Source organism: Amia ocellicauda, unplaced genomic scaffold, assembly GCF_036373705.1.
Source record: "Amia ocellicauda isolate fAmiCal2 unplaced genomic scaffold, fAmiCal2.hap1 HAP1_SCAFFOLD_312, whole genome shotgun sequence".
Lineage (NCBI taxonomy): Eukaryota > Metazoa > Chordata > Actinopteri > Amiiformes > Amiidae > Amia > Amia ocellicauda.
In genome coordinates this window covers 12,146-29,399 of record NW_027102879.1, presented here as the reverse complement: position 1 = coordinate 29,399, position 17,254 = coordinate 12,146, and the positions used below count along the sequence as shown (strand labels likewise).

Below are 17,254 nucleotides of genomic sequence, written 5' to 3'. Positions count from 1 at the left end.
CCCAGCGAGCAGGATGCTGTCAGCCAGCAGACATGCCTGATTGCAAAAGTGAGTGCAGATGGCAGCCTGGGATTCACTGTGAACATTTGCTCAATGATTAGCTCAAGGTTAGTGCTTAGTGGGTGGGCAGCACTGACTGCCCCTGCTTTATTAAAAACTGCAGGCCTATTCACGGCTGGCCTCTGAGAGTTACCAGTTTGTTTATTTAAATAACAAACATTCAGCCTTGAAACAAGTGCAGCCACAGAGGACACATCCTCAATGGGATGAGACACTTTCAGCGTAGCTGCCCACCCACATAGATAGGGTTTAGTGGTTGATATCATAAAAGCCAAGAAATGTCATCTTGAATTAACACTTTGCTTATAGAACAAAAAAAAGGGACTCAGAGCGAAGGCCCCTGTCCCTCAGTGTGTGCTGGGCTAATATTCACACTGTGAGGAACTCCGAGGAAAAAAGGAAAAAGAACAAGGGCCCTGACAGAAAATCCCCATCCAAACCGATATCATTGCATCTGTGTCAGCATTACTGATTTATTAAGCCTTGAACAAAATCAAATATCATGCTCATGCTCTAACATAATCATGCCCAAAATAATAGAAGTCTAAGAAGTTTATGCAAGATTAAACCCTATCTTAGTAGGATCATCCTCTTCAGCTGTGCAAGTAAACTAAACCAACCATTTATGAGTGTCTCTCTAATTGCTTTACTGGGACGTTGGGGGGGCACACAAAAGATAAGGTTTCTCTTCACTTTTGCTGAAACACACCATAGGATAAGCCTTGTACAGTCCTAGCACACTTAGATTATGAATGATATACAGATATGAGGGGAGGTTGGTGCAGGAGAATCATTTTCATGGCGGGAAAAGCTGTGTGTCAATGAATGACAGACACTGTGTCCTGGGCCCCATGACACTTCACAGGCTCCTATAGGGTCCTGTCCTTTCAGTAGAAAGCCACTCATCACAACATCAACACCATCCACTACAACAAATTGTACTACCTAGGAAAGCTAGGGCTACACTCAGCTTCGATGTTTGCATTATTCCTGCTACCTGTGCATGTTTTAAAATCTGTACATGAAAGGCTATTAAAAAGGAAGGATCAGAAGCTTTTAGGATATTACCAAGTATAACTATTAAGCAAAATTGCTTGCAATGCCATCAATAGTGTAAAGTAAGTGGTTTATATTACTTATTTGCTTAATCATTGTAACATTTCTCAAAATCATTCAAATTACCAAAGGCAAAATATAAATATCTGCAGATGTATTACTTTTCAAGTCATGAAAGTAATATTGCAAGCAATACAGTGACAATATAGATATATTGATAGCACTTTACAATCAACTGTATTTTAACAGTGAGTAGAGTTTGTAAGGTCTATACCACAGATATTAGATGTGGAAATTCCCTACAACAAAACAAAATAATTAATAGATGCAAACCCACATTTATCTTGTCAGAAATAAAAAATTATGCTGGTGCTGATGTTCAGATGAAAGCCCTCTAGGGGGAAGTCAGTGCAGGATTTTATTACAGCTTTTCATATAACTGGGGGATTCCCCTGAACCACATCAAGCACCAACCTATGAGTACCCTGAAATTGCCCCAAGTAAAAGGGGCTTAGTGCAATGTAGGGGGGCTCTCTGTTGTCTAAACTGGTCTACATTAATCAGCCATTTTGGATTCTATCCAGGCTGATCAAGAGAAAAAGATTTATAATAATGCAAAGCCATGGTGTAAGAGTGATCTCTAGTGTTCACAAGAAGAACTTTCACAGGACAGCAAAACTGAAATCTCTGAAACTCAGCTATTTACTAATGTGCTAAAAATGATACCAAAGCTGTCACAGATCATGCTTTTATAATGTAGTAGGAATATTCTTTTGTTAAGTTAAGCCCTAAATATCAATTACAAAGCACAAAACATCATAAATTATCATTCTTCAAACTTTATATATTATTATTAACTATTTATTTATATAACTAATGACAGTGTCCAAGGGGACTTGTATGATCTTTTCAACATGCAGGGCTGGTTAGGACTAGTCATGGACTACCCATTTCATTTTAGGTGGAGTAGGCCCAGCCTAGTGCTAATAAAGGTCTGTGAAACCAGTCAATAATGTATTGCATTACTAAGGATTACAACATCACTAAAAAATATATATTTAGCTACCAATTCCAGTCATATATATTAGAAGTGAATGAAAAAAAAGAATATCTAAGCCTAACTCAATAAATAATCAGAGCAATAGAACCCCCAAGTATAGCACAAACTCCAATCTCAAACTAATCCCATTTTAAGATACCTAGTAGAAATGCAACCCCAGCCCTAAGAATAAAAATAAACACAAAATAGTATCCCATGCATTAGGATTGAAGCAATGTCCAATCTGAAAATAATGCAATTTAAGTTAAACTTTAATATATGAAACACTCACCTTCAATCTAGCAAAACTCAGAGGAACAAAACACCCCAAAACTAGACAAAAAAATAAATTCACTAATTAAACACCACCCAATCTTAAACTCATCACTCATCTATTTAAACCAGTATAAGTGAAACTTAAACCTTATTAGGAGTCGGAGCTGATGGGGAAAAATCAATCCCTAACACTAGCCCAGCCTTTAAAAAATCATGACAATAGTACAAGCATACCCTTACGAAAAATAAGTTTATTGAAGTATACTATACACTCACCTAAACGATTATTAGGAACACCATACTAATACTGTGTTTGACCCCCTTTCGCCTTCAGAACTGCCTTAATTCTACGTGGCATTGATTCAACAAGGTGCTGAAAGCATTCTTTAGAAATGTTGGCCCATATTGATAGGATAGCATCTTGCAGTTGATGGAGATTTGTGGGATGCACATCCAGGGCACGAAGCTCCCGTTCCACCACATCCCAAAGATGCTCTATTGGGTTGAGATCTGGTGACTGTGGGGGCCAGTTTAGTACAGTGAACTCATTGTCATGTTCAAGAAACCAATTTGAAATGATTCGACCTTTGTGACATGGTGCATTATCCTGCTGGAAGTAGCCATCAGAGGATGGGTACATGGTGGTCATAAAGGGATGGACATGGTCAGAAACAATGCTCAGGTAGGCCGTGGCATTTAAACGATGCCCAATTGGCACTAAGGGGCCTAAAGTGTGCCAAGAAAACATCCCCCACACCATTACACCACCACCACCAGCCTGCACAGTGGTAACAAGGCATGATGGATCCATGTTCTCATTCTGTTTACGCCAAATTCTGACTCTACCATCTGAATGTCTCAACAGAAATCGAGACTCATCAGACCAGGCAACATTTTTCTAGTCTTCAACTGTCCAATTTTGGTGAGCTTGTGCAAATTGTAGCCTCTTTTTCCTATTTGTAGTGGAGATGAGTGGTACCCGGTGGGGTCTTCTGCTGTTGTGGCTTCACAAATGCTTTGCTGCATACCTCGGTTGTAACGAGTGGTTATTTCAGTCAAAGTTGCTCTTCTATCAGCTTGAATCAGTCGGCCCATTCTCCTCTGACCTCTAGCATCAACAAGGCATTTTCGCCCACAGGACTGCCGCATACTGGATGTTTTTCCCTTTTCACACCATTCTTTGTAAACCCTAGAAATGGTTGTGCGTGAAAATCCCAGTAACTGAGCAGATTGTGAAATACTCAGACCGGCCCGTCTGGCACCAACAATCATGCCACGCTCAAAATTGCTTAAATCACCTTTCTTTCCCATTCAGACATTCAGTTTGGAGTTCAGGAGATTGTCTTGACCAGGACCACACCCCTAAATGCATTGAAGCAACTGCCATGTGATTGGTTGGTTAGATAATTGCATTAATGAGAAATTGAACAGGTGTTCCTAATAATCCTTTAGGTGAGTGTAAGTATACATATATCGGATAGTACACTTTTAGTATACTACCAAATAGAAAAAATAGTATACATTTATACTGGAGCAGGATGTTACTTCCATTAAACAGCCAAAACAGTCACAATTCTTGTACAGTAGAAGTTACAATTTTTAGATTCATCTATACTGAGTATTCATGTCAAGGAAATTTTATTATGCACTGCATACTGAAGCTGTAACCTTTATTACTGCCAAAACATTATTGTGCCGTACTACTATTAAAGAGTTATCAATTGCATTAATGGAATTGTCTATAAATCGATTCAGCTACAGCACTTACTGTATGTATTATGTATTATGTATTATGTGTATGGAACACAGAGAAAAGTCAGATGAAACATTTAATTAATTATATTTTTTATTGCTCCACATTTTGTTGAAAGTAATATGACTGAAAGCCCCAGACAGACAGGAAATGATTATATTTTAAAACATATACAAATTCAACAGAACAGACAAAACTGCTGAATGGACCTCTAATCCCGTTTATATGAATTTGGCAGTGGGATGATGTAGGTTTTTCCATATACACTGACAGACACACATTTCATTTTGATCACATCAGGGCAGACTGTAAAAATGTTTCCTTTCTTTCTCACTTCGTGTGTGAAGCTACTCTTTATGTTTACTTGTACATCTTGACATAGTGGCCTGCTAGATGTCAGAAGTTCCTCAACTATCACACAGCAGCGCTTCATACAACCACAGATTACAGGGTTTTCATGTAAGCACATATGCTTGAAAACGACTAAATCAATGATCAAGCCAATCGTACCATCCATCAGTAATACCACACTGTTGTTTCGTTTCTTAATTCGGTCATATTTTTGAGTGTGAAACAGAACTCCTTTGACCAAAAAGCGACTGTAGGACCAAAAACAATAACTTAGGTTCCCAAACAGTTGCTCCATAACAAGCCTGTGGGTACTGAAATGTCCTTTTGTAATGGTGGATGACCAAACCCTCTGACTATGTTATTTATTAAGTCACACTTTTCAGTTTTACGGTTGTTAAAATAAAGTTCATCATAAAAAGATTGAACCTTCTCACTCGCTCCAGCCATGACATTTTTGGCCTTTTCAGGCAATTCCCTCCATAACATAAATGTTGTAACTATTTGTTTAGGGACATACTGAGTTCCATGAAAGTATTTGAGTAGCTGGCCATTATTAGATTCAAATGCAAATGTTGAAGTTGCCCATAATGGCCCCCAATGATTTACACTATGTGGAATGTGTGTGAGCAGGTGAATGTTGAAAGTCATATGCTGCTTTCCATACAGTCTTTGAAATTCTATGACAAACACTAGTTTGAGCGCTAGTCCGGTCACATTAATTTTGGAAATTTTGACAGTGTCCTGCAGTAAAGTGTATATTCCAAACACTAGAAGAAAAAGATGGTTACAAAACTTGTTAGGAAGAACACCTTTCAGCATGGGCAACGCATAAAACAGCAGAAAGGCTCTTCATTCTGAAGCCTTCCAGAACTTTCGCTCACATAGTGACCTGGGCACTCTAGTTACTTCAACAGGTGGTTTTATGTTAACTAGTCTTGAATCAATCTCTGACATCTGAATGCCAATGTACTGGACAATGTACTCCGAGGCACACACTATGCTGATATTCTGGAACAAATCCATTTATCATCTGGAAGTGGACAAGTTTCATTAAAAGAGATGGCCCTTTGAAACCGTATACTGGCTGCTCAGGTAAAGCTAACACTGCATGACAATAATGGTCTTTTTAATTTCAAAGGGCAGGTTCTGGTATTCTGTACGGATATAATTTACCACCTGGTAAATTTACCAATGGTAACAAAAATCACACCCATAAAAACTGCTTTGTGTTCCACAGCATTGGACAGGCAACTGAGTCTGAGCTACACACAAGCACAAACACTTTGGAGACATGGGTGTTCCCTTGTCTATCTTTCCAGTCAATACCGGTTGTTTCTAAGTGTAAGGCTTCATTTGTGAATGGTGTTAGAAGTGTCATCATATTGGGTTTATTTGGCCCAAACCATAAGGCTGACATCAAAATGTGTTGCTTTCGCTGTTCTGGTTTTAACTCAATAACCTGGCACTGTATAGGCCAAATTTGACATTTGGAGCTCTTAAAAACTGGTACTCCATCACAATTCCATAATAGAGTCATGTCATCTTTTCCCAGAATTTGATTATCATACAGCTTCCTGTATTCTTCTCCACATTGTATGTCTGACAAATCATCACCGTTAGGTTTTCTAGACAGACTAAAATCATGTTCCTGAAGAAGCTGCTTAATCTGACCAGACAATGGGAGCACAAGAAAAAAACAACCACACTTTAGGTTTGAATCAGCATCAAAGACTGTGTTACACATGTCACATTGCAAAGGACAGCTCGCAGTCATGCCCTAGTATTTTGTGCAACAATTACAATAGAAGTGAACCTCATATTTAGATGTACTTCCAAATGCCTTCTTAAATAAATACTGCATAGTTGGTACTAAGCCTGGAAAAAATATGTTAAACATTTGAAGTAGATAGGTCAGTGCCTGGCCTGTTAGATGGTGTCTTAGCACATATGTCATGAGCAACAATAAACTCTGTCCCTTTGAAATTGGTGCCCTGGGATACAACGGTTTGTCACCATCCTCCACTCTGTCTTCCTTAATCTAGTCTTCATTGTTCTGGAGGGAGGGAGGGAGGGGGAAGGAGAGAGAGGAAGAGAGGGAAGGTGAAAAGACTAAAATATACCAATCACAAATTTTAAATAATAGATTTCTCTCTGTGGCAATAGCGCACAAGAGATGGCATTCCATTTGCAATTTTGTTTCAGGGTGCAGCTATTAACATTACCCTCTATAAAATAAGTAACTTCGTCAAAAATTAAGGCATACTAGCAGGTGACAAAAAATATACAATTTTAAGATAAATAAATCCAATGTTATTAAAAATATTAGGGATGTACCGATAAGAAAAGTATTGCCCGACACCGATAGCCAATGTTCATATAACATCTAACATCTACCTGTCTTTTCCCTCTTCTGACCCTCTCATCCCCTCTCGCATCTCTTCCTGCTTGTCTGCTATTTCCGCCTGGATGCACTCGCACCACCTAAAGCTCAACCTCTCCAAATCGGATCTCCTCTTTTTCCCCCACTCTTCCTCACCTTCTGCTGACCTCCCCATCTCAATCCCCTTGGAATCCACCACACTCTTCTTCTTCAAAAAATCTAGGAGTCACCCTCGATCCTGCACTCTCCTACACCCAGCACATCACCACGCTGACGCGCACCTGTAGATTCTTCCTGAGCAACATACGCCGGATCTGTCCCTTCCTCACAGACTACTCAACTCAGCTACTCGTCCAGTCACTGGTCCTCTCCCACCTGGACTATTGCAACTCCCTCCTGGCCGGCCTGCCTGCATCTACTACCCGCCCACTCCAGCTCATCCAGAACTCTGCAGCTCGTCTGGTATTCTCTCTGCCACAATTCGCACACGCTACTCCACTGCTCCGCTCCCTCCACTGGTCCCCGATAGCGGCACGCATTCAGTTCAAGACATTGACCCTCACCTACCGCTGTCTCGACCACACTGCACCAAGTTACCTTCAGACACTCGTCTCTCCATACATGCCCTCCAGACCACTGCGTTCCTCCAGTGCCAGAAGACTAACTCTGCCTCCTCTCCGCTCTCCTTCCTCCAGAGCTGCTCCTTCTCATCCTTGGCCCCTAAATGGTAGAACAACCTGCCCACTGAAGTCAAAACAGCAGAGTCCTTGAACTCATTCCGGCGCTTACTCAAGACACTTTTCCGACAGTAATTGTAATATTAGTCCTCTATCCCTGCTAGATAGCACTTCACAGTTTTATTATGCTTCTCGCGTTTTTGATTGTTTTCCTCCTTGCTCCCTTTCCCGTAGCCCTTGTCTGTGACCCTACATCTTGACAGCACTTAGCTTTCACCGTCCAGGATGTAGGAAGTCTCTTACTGTACTTGTGTAAATTGTAAATTGTAATTTGTAAAATGTATTATTCTGAATTGCTGTTTTAGCTAAATTGAATTTGTAATGATTGATGCCTTGTACTTCACTGTATTTTTGCACTTATGTTGTAAGTCGCCCTGGATAAGGGCGTCTGCCAAGAAATAAAAATAATAATAATAATAATAATCATAATCATAATCGGTTGATGTCGATACCAATTTTTTGACATTTCTGTAACTTTCTACCCTGTCATCAATTAAATAAAAATGTTGCTCTGATGAGGCTTCTAATTTGAGCTCATTTTAATTATACAAGTTATTAATCCATATATTTGAATAAGAAAAGACGTATATCCCATTCAGACATAGGATAAAAGACCACCAATTTGACATATGGTGTATTTTTTAGAAATGAAAGGTATGCAAGGTGAAACCCGTCTACAAAGCCGATACAGCCGATGTGAGCTTAACAATAGCTGGCACTACAATACTTTTAATACATCTTAAATGCAGGGTGCCTTATCCCAAGGAGTTTATATAGAATAATTATCCATTCAAGGAAGGATGGACAGCAGCTCCCTCTAAAAACAGTCCACATTCACCGATGTCTCAAAAAGTATTTATTGGAGAAAAAGTGAACATCATGATGCTTACGCATTTCGATCTTCCTCAGCATCGTCCTCCAATAAATACTTTTTGAGACATCGGTGAATGTGGACTGTTTTTAGAGGGAGCTGCTGTCCATCCTTCCTTGAATGGATAATTATATAATATTATATATATATATATTAGGGCTGTGCAATATGACGATATATATCGTATGACGATAGAAAAACGTCTATCGTTTCATATTATGCTATATCGTTTATATCGTGGTGTCGCAAATTGCGAACTTTACGGCAGTATTTTTCGTCATTAGGACGCTTTGCGTTATTCCACACGTGCTGGATGCAGGTAGAAATGAGCACCAGAAACACAGACGCACACAGCCTGACGTGGAGAGGAGTTTTGTGTCTGTTTTATTATTTGTGCTTTACATGATTGTAAACAGCGTAATACATACACGTTTCTGTTCAGAGATATTAGGAAGAGCTGAACGTGTAGACAACATTATATTCAGACAAGCATTGCATTACCGTAAGAAAACGTTTCCATGTGCAACAATAAATATTTGCTATTTATTATTATTATTGTAACTAGTCATGGCGTTTATGGACTTATGGACGAATGTATTAGTTATTAATGTTTTTGAGGGAAACCCAGATCTGCTGTATTTATTAATTAATTAATTAATCTTGTAAATGGGCACACATTAACTGAATCGTGTTTGCCTTCATACTGACTGTCTCTGCGGGGCTGTAATACAACAGACTGCACACCATTCACAGGACAACAGCCTGAAACATCGTCCAGTTGTTCATTAAATATGAATGCTACCGATCCGATTATTAACCTTCGGTTTGTTTTAACTAGTCATGGCACTGCACCGGTCATGTGAAATCCAAGTTTTTAATACACTCGGATATTAACTTGTTTCTGTACGTGGATTTCACTCCATGATGCTAATACAACTAATTTTTTCGTGATCACACACGGCACTTGAGATTATATCTTCCGACACAATGTGTCTGATCTCCCTGTGTCTCAAGTCAAGCGCACACCTCCGCTGCTGAAAGAGAAGTATTTCCTCAGTGGGTGACGGACGCTAAAATCGGTTTTAGGGTTTAAGGCTAGTCTAGGGCTCTTGAAAAATATATATTAGTCAATGAGTCAAACTGGTCTAAAAGGCAGTAATATAAGAACTAGACTTAATCTGTATCTGTGAAAACGCTCAATGTTACATTTCAAAATACACGCTTGCTTGCAACATACCATGGCAGATGAAGAGTCGTCCGCTTCACTGCTGGGATCGGGTATGTCTTCCTCTTTGCTGTTGGGATCAGATCTGGAGTCTTCTTCATTGACATTAACTTCCTCTGCAGACTGAAGCAACAAGAAAGAGTAAGTCAGTTCAGTACATTTTATAACACACAGCTTCAAGAAAAAAGAAAAGAAAAAACGCCATGTTTAACTAGATACTGTACATGTTGTTTTTAAACTAGTTATATATTGTTAAAAAGTTGCAAACTAGTTACCTATCCAACTAGTTTCCTGAAGGCGAGTCTGTTCCAGCCGCGACTGGAGCCTCAAGTATAACTCCCGCTTCAGTGACCTCATATAGGATAGCTAAAGTTATCCCATTACAGTCACTGTGGTTATAATATGCGTACTTTAGCTAGAACTTACCTCTTCATTCCATCTGTACGTAGTTTGTTCTTCTGGGAATCCTTTCATCTGGGTGCTCAAGGTACCGTTTGTAAGGTCCTCTTCTTTGGGTCATTTTAAAGCAAAGTTTTTGTCAACACTGAAATGTGTCCGGATTCAAATACACTCCTTATTAGAATACAGAATAATATACAGAAGAAAAGACTAAACATTTCTGGAGAATGTTTTGGTTGTATTTTTCGCGGGTGACGGAAGTGACGTTGCTTGCGAACTACCATTAAACTCGAAAGCAGAAGAAGGAAGTGACGTTGCTAACCGTTTCAAAAAATTTTCCCTCCAATGATCGTCTTCTGGGAGTTTCAATGTATGGTTCGCAGTTGGCACCATGGCGTTTGCTTTGTATTTCTTTCAAGATAAGTCTGTGGAAGTGGGGAGAACGGATTTAATGAATGATTTAATTCTCTGGTAAAAGAATAACTGAATGTCCATCTCTAGAAGGGGACGACGGGTGGGTGCAGGTACGATGGCGCAGCGCTGGCAGAAAAGCAGCATCTAACACTGCAGAATATCCGGCCAAGATTCTCATGCTAAGCGGTGAGTTTATTTTTTAGGTGATGATGGGGGGAAGTTGGAGACATCAACTCGATGAACCAGTTGCTTTAAAATTATTTATGACGACCTAATGGACCTATCTTGTTAACTACGTTATTTTTTTATTTACAATAATGTAATTATTTTATTTTGTTTTTAAAGCGCAATAAGGAACGCTGCCCTGAAAAGAAGGCCGCAAACAAAATGATAGAAAGTGTAAAAGAAGAGTTGATGGTTCAAATGAAAAGCACTTCTGATCAGCAAGTAAGCATTATGTTATTACCTTTTTGAAATTAGAATATTAGGCAGCAAATATGCAATTGTATTCTGTTCAGTGAGTTATATGGATAGATTGTATGCAGGCTACATTATTAATATTTTAGTGGAGTTGCTTGGTGTGTGAGTTGAAACTACCGTACTGTACACTTGATTTGTGTTGTAGCCTTCTGAATCAGAGGAAGATGAGGACTCCAGAAGAAAGTTAAGTCAGGAGGTAAAAAGGCTTGGAGAGGAAAATGAAAGGAACGACTTGTCAGAAATAGTGATGAAATCCTCAGTGCCCTCAAAGGTAATTTCTCCAGGAAAGAAACGTTTCATGATGTAAAACTGCAGTGTGCCCAGACATCACAGTTGTGTGCCTTCATGCCCATGTTAAAATATCATAAGGCTGCTTCTCATTATAAATGTGATTTTCATGGTCATTGCATGATAAATATAATTCTTATCCTTCTTCTTCACCTTTACTTCTTTATAAAGACTTTCCATCAATTGTGAGTTCCTTGAAAGCCATGCTGGAGCGACGTCCATCGTCATGGTCCACCCCATCGTGCAGTGCATCAGATAATCCTTCTCCATCTCCATGTTTGAGTGTTGTGCCAGGGAATGTTATTGATGAGGTATGTTTCTAATACACAAGATGCTGTGCTATCAACTAAAAGCTGCTATAGCAGATAAACATACCCGTATGAAGGATGCTACAGTATATAAACACAATCTTTTGTTTGTTATTACTGTCATTTAAGGTGTTGTTTAATGATGTATAATAATTAAGAATTGTGGCGTTCTGAAGAACTCACCAGCGCTGAATTGGTGCTGAGTAAGACAGCTTCCCAAGTGTAAGAAATACCTGTTTTTAAAAACAATTGCAAACCTCCAGTGCTACGACACATGCCTTCAGATTTTTTAATGTATGTGTATCTGACCCGATAACTGTTTGAGTCTTGTCGCTGCACTGAAGGTTCGCAGTTCTTTTTAAAGAGTATCTCTTACTCTTTGGAGACTGTTCCACTACCATTAGGAACGGCTGTGTAGGAATTTAGTGCTGGTGAGTTCTTCAGAATGACACAATTCTGAACTTCCTTTGAATTAACATTTTTCAGATACCTTTGATGCCAGGATTTGCAGTTTGTGTATCTGCTCGCCAATTGAAGTCTCTAAAGAGCCTGAACCTTTCCGTCTACAATGGAGATCTTGCTGTCCTGGTGTTTGGAAGGGAAACCTTGGCTACATCCAGTCTGACTGGCCGGCAATCTGGAGCACACAAAACCTTGAATCCAAACCAGCCTTGGACCCTGAGAAGATTGCTGCCATAATCGGTGTGTAGGATGCATTAAGTACAAATTTTAAAGTCTATGTACTATGTTAAAGGCACTGTGAATTTCTTGTTAGTGTTTTGTTAATTATTTCGCTGTTCAATTGGTAGTGATGGTGCGTTATGATTTCAGTAAACAAATGAGAACATTCCCTCCGCAAGAGTGCCTATGAAATAGCTTCTATTGGGTATTTTCAGTCTGAAGGAAAACTCCTTGAAATCTTCTTTTCTGATATCCTTCTGTATTCAGAGTCTCTTGTCGTCTTGCCCGGCTCAGTATGCTTTTTTATTTTATTTTTATTTTACAGGGCATGCTATGGAGAAATTCAAAGAAGTAACAGTGTAAGATGTCCGGAGAATCATACGCAAGAAATGCAACAATTAATGCTTCAAACAAGTCAAGGCAGAAAGTGTGTGAGCCTGCATTTCATGTACGGGAAAAAAAAAATGAAGCATATTGTTACTTAAAATAACCATGTTCATTTTAACATACCGTAGGTCAAAATAGGTCAACCAGATGTTTTGTTTTTTTGTATATATACAACCAGAATTCTTAGTTATTTGTAATTTCAAAGTCCATCCTATGCACAGATTATGGCATCAATATTTTCAATGTTCAAAGCTGGTTCAAGTGCTTATGCTATTGTTTAGCCCCCTTTCGGACTGAAACTATATAGCTAGATTGTCGGTATTGTCAGTTTGACAATATTGCTTTAAGTTTGTTAAGTACTGTTAATATGTTTAAATACTCTTTCACTAAACATTAAATGTGTCTGAGTCACATCTTGTGTCTTGAGTTTCTACCAGTAAGGGTATACAAGTGATTCCTTTATTTTAAAGATGTTAAATATACAGTAGTATGTTTCTTGTAAAGTTTGAAGTGGAAGTCATACCAGACACATGACCCCGAGTGTTAAAGTATTGTTTAAGTAAACAGTTAACTTTAGTATACTTACGACCCATGTTTTTAAACATTTATAGTTATAGTATACATTTAAATATTTCAGTAAATCTTATTAAATTGAAAGTGTATTACAGAGATTACTTTGGAAGAGTATCTCTGTAGTGCACTTTCAAGTACAAGTCAAAATATTAAAAAGTATACTTTTAAGTATTTCAAAAAGTCTGCTTCATAAATTGAAAGTACACTTCAAATTATTCAAAAGTATACTTTTAAGTATTTCAAAAGGTATACCTCATAAATTTAAAGTGCACTTCAAAGTATACTTTTAATTTTTCATGAAGTCTACTTTTTAAGTTGAAAGTGCATTACACAGAAACTTTTAAGTATTCAAAAGTAAACTTAAAATATACTTTAAGTGTACTTTGAAGTGTACTAAATAAACAAAAAAGTGGGCCAATTTAGTCTACTTAGTACAAAATTTGTATATACATACAGTGAGGGAAAAAAGTATTTGATCCCCTGCTGATTTTGTATGTTTGCCCACTGACAAAGAAAAGATCAGTCTATAATTTTAATGGTAGGTGTATTTTAACAGTGAGGGACAGAATAACAGCAAAAAAATCCAGAAAAACGCATTTCAAAAATGTGCATGTTAATGAGGGAAATAATTATTTGATCCCCTATCAATCGGCAAGATTTCTGGCTCCCAGGTGTCTTTTATACAGGTAATGAGCTGAGATTAGGAGCACTCCCTTTAAGAGAGTGCTCCTAATCTCAGCTCGTTACCTGTATAAAAGACACCTGTCCACAGAAGCAATCAATCAATCAGATTCCAAACTCTCCACCATGGCCAAGACCAAAGAGCTGTCCAAGGATGTCAGGGACAAGATTGTAGACCTACACAAGGCTGGAAGGGCTACAAGACCATCGCCAAGCAGCTTGGTGAGAAGGTGACAACAGTTGGTGCGATTATTCGCAAATGGAAGAAACACAAAATAACTGTAAGTCTCCCTCGCTCTGGGGCTCCATGCAAGATCTCACCTCGTGGAGTTTCAATGATCATGAGAACGGTGAGGAATCAGCCCAGAACTACACGGGAGGATCTTGTTAATGATCTCAAGGCAGCTGGGACCCTTGTCACCAAAAAAACAATTGGTAACACACTACGCTGTGAAGGACTGAAATCCTGCAGCACCCACAAGGTCCCCCTGCTCAAGAAAGCACATGTACAGGCCCGTCTGAAGTTTGCCAATGAACATCTGAATGATTCAGAGGAGAACTGGGTGAAAGTGTTGTGGTCAGATGAGACCAAAATCGAGCTCTTTGGCATCAACTCAACTCGCCGTGTTTGGAGGAGGAGGAATGACCCCAAGAACACCATTCCCACCGTCAAACATGGAGGTGGAAACATTATGCTTTGGGGGTGTTTTTCTGCTAAGGGGACAGGACAACTGCACCGCATCAAAGGGACGATGGACGGGGCCATGTACCGTCAAATCTTTGGTGAGACCCTCCTTCCCTCAGCCAGGGCATTGAAAATGGGTCGTGGATGGGTATTCCAGCATGACAATGACCCAAAACACACAGCCAAGGCAACAAAGGAGTGGCTCAAGAGGAAGCACGTTAAGGTCCTGGAGTGGCCTAGCCAGTCTCCAGACCTTAATCCCATAGAAAATCTGTGGAGGGAGATGAAGGTTTGAGTTGCCAAACGTCAGCCTCGAAACCTTAATGACTTGGAGAGGATCTGCAAAGAGGAGTGGGACAAAATCCCTCCTGAGATGTGTGCAAACCTGGTGGCCAACTACAAGAAACGTCTGACCTCTGTGATTGCCAACAAGGGTTTTGCCACCAAGTACTAAGTCGAAGGGGTCAAATACTTATTTCCCTCATTAACATGCAAATCAATTTATAACTTTTTTGAAATGCGTTTTTCTGGATTTTTTTGTTGTTATTCTGTCTCTCACTGTTAAAATACACCTACCATTAAAATTATAGACTGATCATTTCTTTGTCAGTGGGTAAACGTACAAAATCAGCAGGGGATCAAATACTTTTTTCCCTCACTGTAAGTACATTTCTAGTTTACTTAAAAATCCATTCAAAATAGTGTACTTTATATACTTAAGTATACTTACAAAAATAAACTTTAGTATACTATTTGTTTGTAAGGGTATGGATTTTTTAAATTATATAATTCCTGATAAAATGTCCAATCTGCGACTCATCCAGTTTTAGTGAATGCCATAGGAAGAAATCCTAAAATGATTAGAACTCAACCATTCATATAAATTAATTATCCCTATTCTGTTTTTTTCAGATAAACTGAAACTACCTTGAAAGACAACTTGCAGTTTCTTCCCCAACACGTTTACTTTATTTGTGGACAGCATTAATCAAAATACAGCAGATGGCACTAAAGTTTCACATTTGCATTTGTCTTTCAGATTCACATTGTAAAATGCAGTTTCCCCTTTAAACACTGACCTGTTGAAAAATACTTGTAAAATATTTGATGTATACAGTTATAGGTTATATCTATACAGTCTATTTATTTATTTAATTCATCTTTAACAGTTAACTGGTAATGGTAATTGCATACTGGGGACTTCAGCAGGCAAAATGGTATTACTTTTTGTTTTTGTTTTTAAATGTTAATTATTTTCGGAAGAAAAACAGAAGGGGATGTTTTGTTTGCTTGTTTCAGTTATCTTTGACACAGAATTACAATATTGCCAGTTTTCCTAGTCAGTATTACCATGGCTTATGTGACAAGGGAACAAAGAAGTAGTCATGCAGAAGAACATTTTGCAGTTATATTCCTGTTGTTTAATTTTAGTTTTTACCAACCAGCATATCCAGAATAACCATACGCCCTAACATGAGGTAAAGTGTATCTTCTGAATGCACCACACTAATTGTTGTGTGTGTGTGTGTGTGTGTGTGTGTTCTAGTGTGTTTGTAACCAGGGCAAATTGTATACTTTCAGAACAGAACATTTCATAAAACCTGACAAATAATAATAAAAAAAAAACCATTTCAGAACCCTTTCTCTGGGTAATTATATTAATACCCAAAAGGCATGAAATACCTAATATCAAACATGTGACACCTATGATATTACTCATGACATGTTATAGCTGAAGCATTCATTTCTGATTAAACAATTCACTCATTAAAATGTGTTAACAAATTTGTAAAAGAGGAAAATAAATATGTAATGCAATACTTGTTCTGTAATTACTATAAAGCAAAAACAAAACAAAACAACACTCAAATCAGTTCAGCCAATTCATTTGAAGTGGTGCAATGTGTATCACATGCTTTGGTTCATGCTTGGCACACTGAGGAAGATTGAAGGACACACAAAATGGCATTCTTTGTTGAAGAAAATTAAGCATTTCCTTCTGGCTTTGATGCAGAGAAAAGCAAGGAAAGAAACTGAATAAAGAAAGCTGTATGAGTTTCCATGAAAGGAATGAAAGAGCTTTATGGTGTTATATTTGGTTTGGCTTGTGCTGTCTGGAAGGTTATGGAAAGAACACACCATGTTATCTGAAATGATAGGCCCAAAGAGAACCAGCCAAACAGGCACACTGCCACTGTTTCAGAGGGCAAATTGGAAAATATTATAAGCAATGAAAGTCAAAGCTTAAGGTTCAAAGAACAAAATTAATGAAGTACTGCAACACTGAAAGAAAAGTTTTTTAAAACATCCAATAATAGTATAAATGCAAAATGCCCTGAATTGTCCACAGGGGCTGGTGGCCGGAGGGTTGCTGAATAACTTGTCGACTAGGGTGGAGGACTGGGGGCTATATCACCAAAATAGGATGAATATGAATACAATATCTATAAGCACCTAAGTACAGAGAAAGTAAAATTCCCCCATTTCAATCAGAATCGCCCCATTTGAAAATGATTTCCCCCCCCATACAATTGCCCATGAAATCTCCCCCACCCCCTATTTTTTCCACTATGGCTTTCATTTTCCGCCAGTCTGGCAACAGCATGTGAA

The 17,254-nt window shown here is 38.6% G+C and overlaps 2 long non-coding RNA genes across 3 annotated transcripts; one reads left to right on the top strand and one right to left on the bottom strand.

The window, feature by feature from the left end:
- Window positions 1-4,291: 4,291 nt before the first annotated feature.
- Window positions 4,292-9,882, bottom strand: LOC136730403 (uncharacterized). Its single transcript, XR_010809288.1, has 3 exons — window positions 9,761-9,882; window positions 7,513-7,635; window positions 4,292-6,588 (listed from the first exon to the last, which is right to left on the bottom strand). It is a non-coding gene; the product is annotated as an uncharacterized LOC136730403 (long non-coding RNA).
- LOC136730402 (uncharacterized) lies at window positions 9,799-12,677 on the top strand. Of its 2 annotated transcripts, XR_010809286.1 has the most exons (7): window positions 9,799-9,889; window positions 10,649-10,747; window positions 10,907-11,008; window positions 11,187-11,312; window positions 11,501-11,640; window positions 12,124-12,339; window positions 12,644-12,677. It is a non-coding gene; the product is annotated as an uncharacterized LOC136730402 (long non-coding RNA). The 2 variants fall into 2 exon arrangements; XR_010809287.1 differs by lacking the exon at window positions 9,799-9,889 and having other exon boundaries at window positions 10,360-10,747.
- The last annotated feature ends 4,577 nt before the right edge of the window (window positions 12,678-17,254 follow it).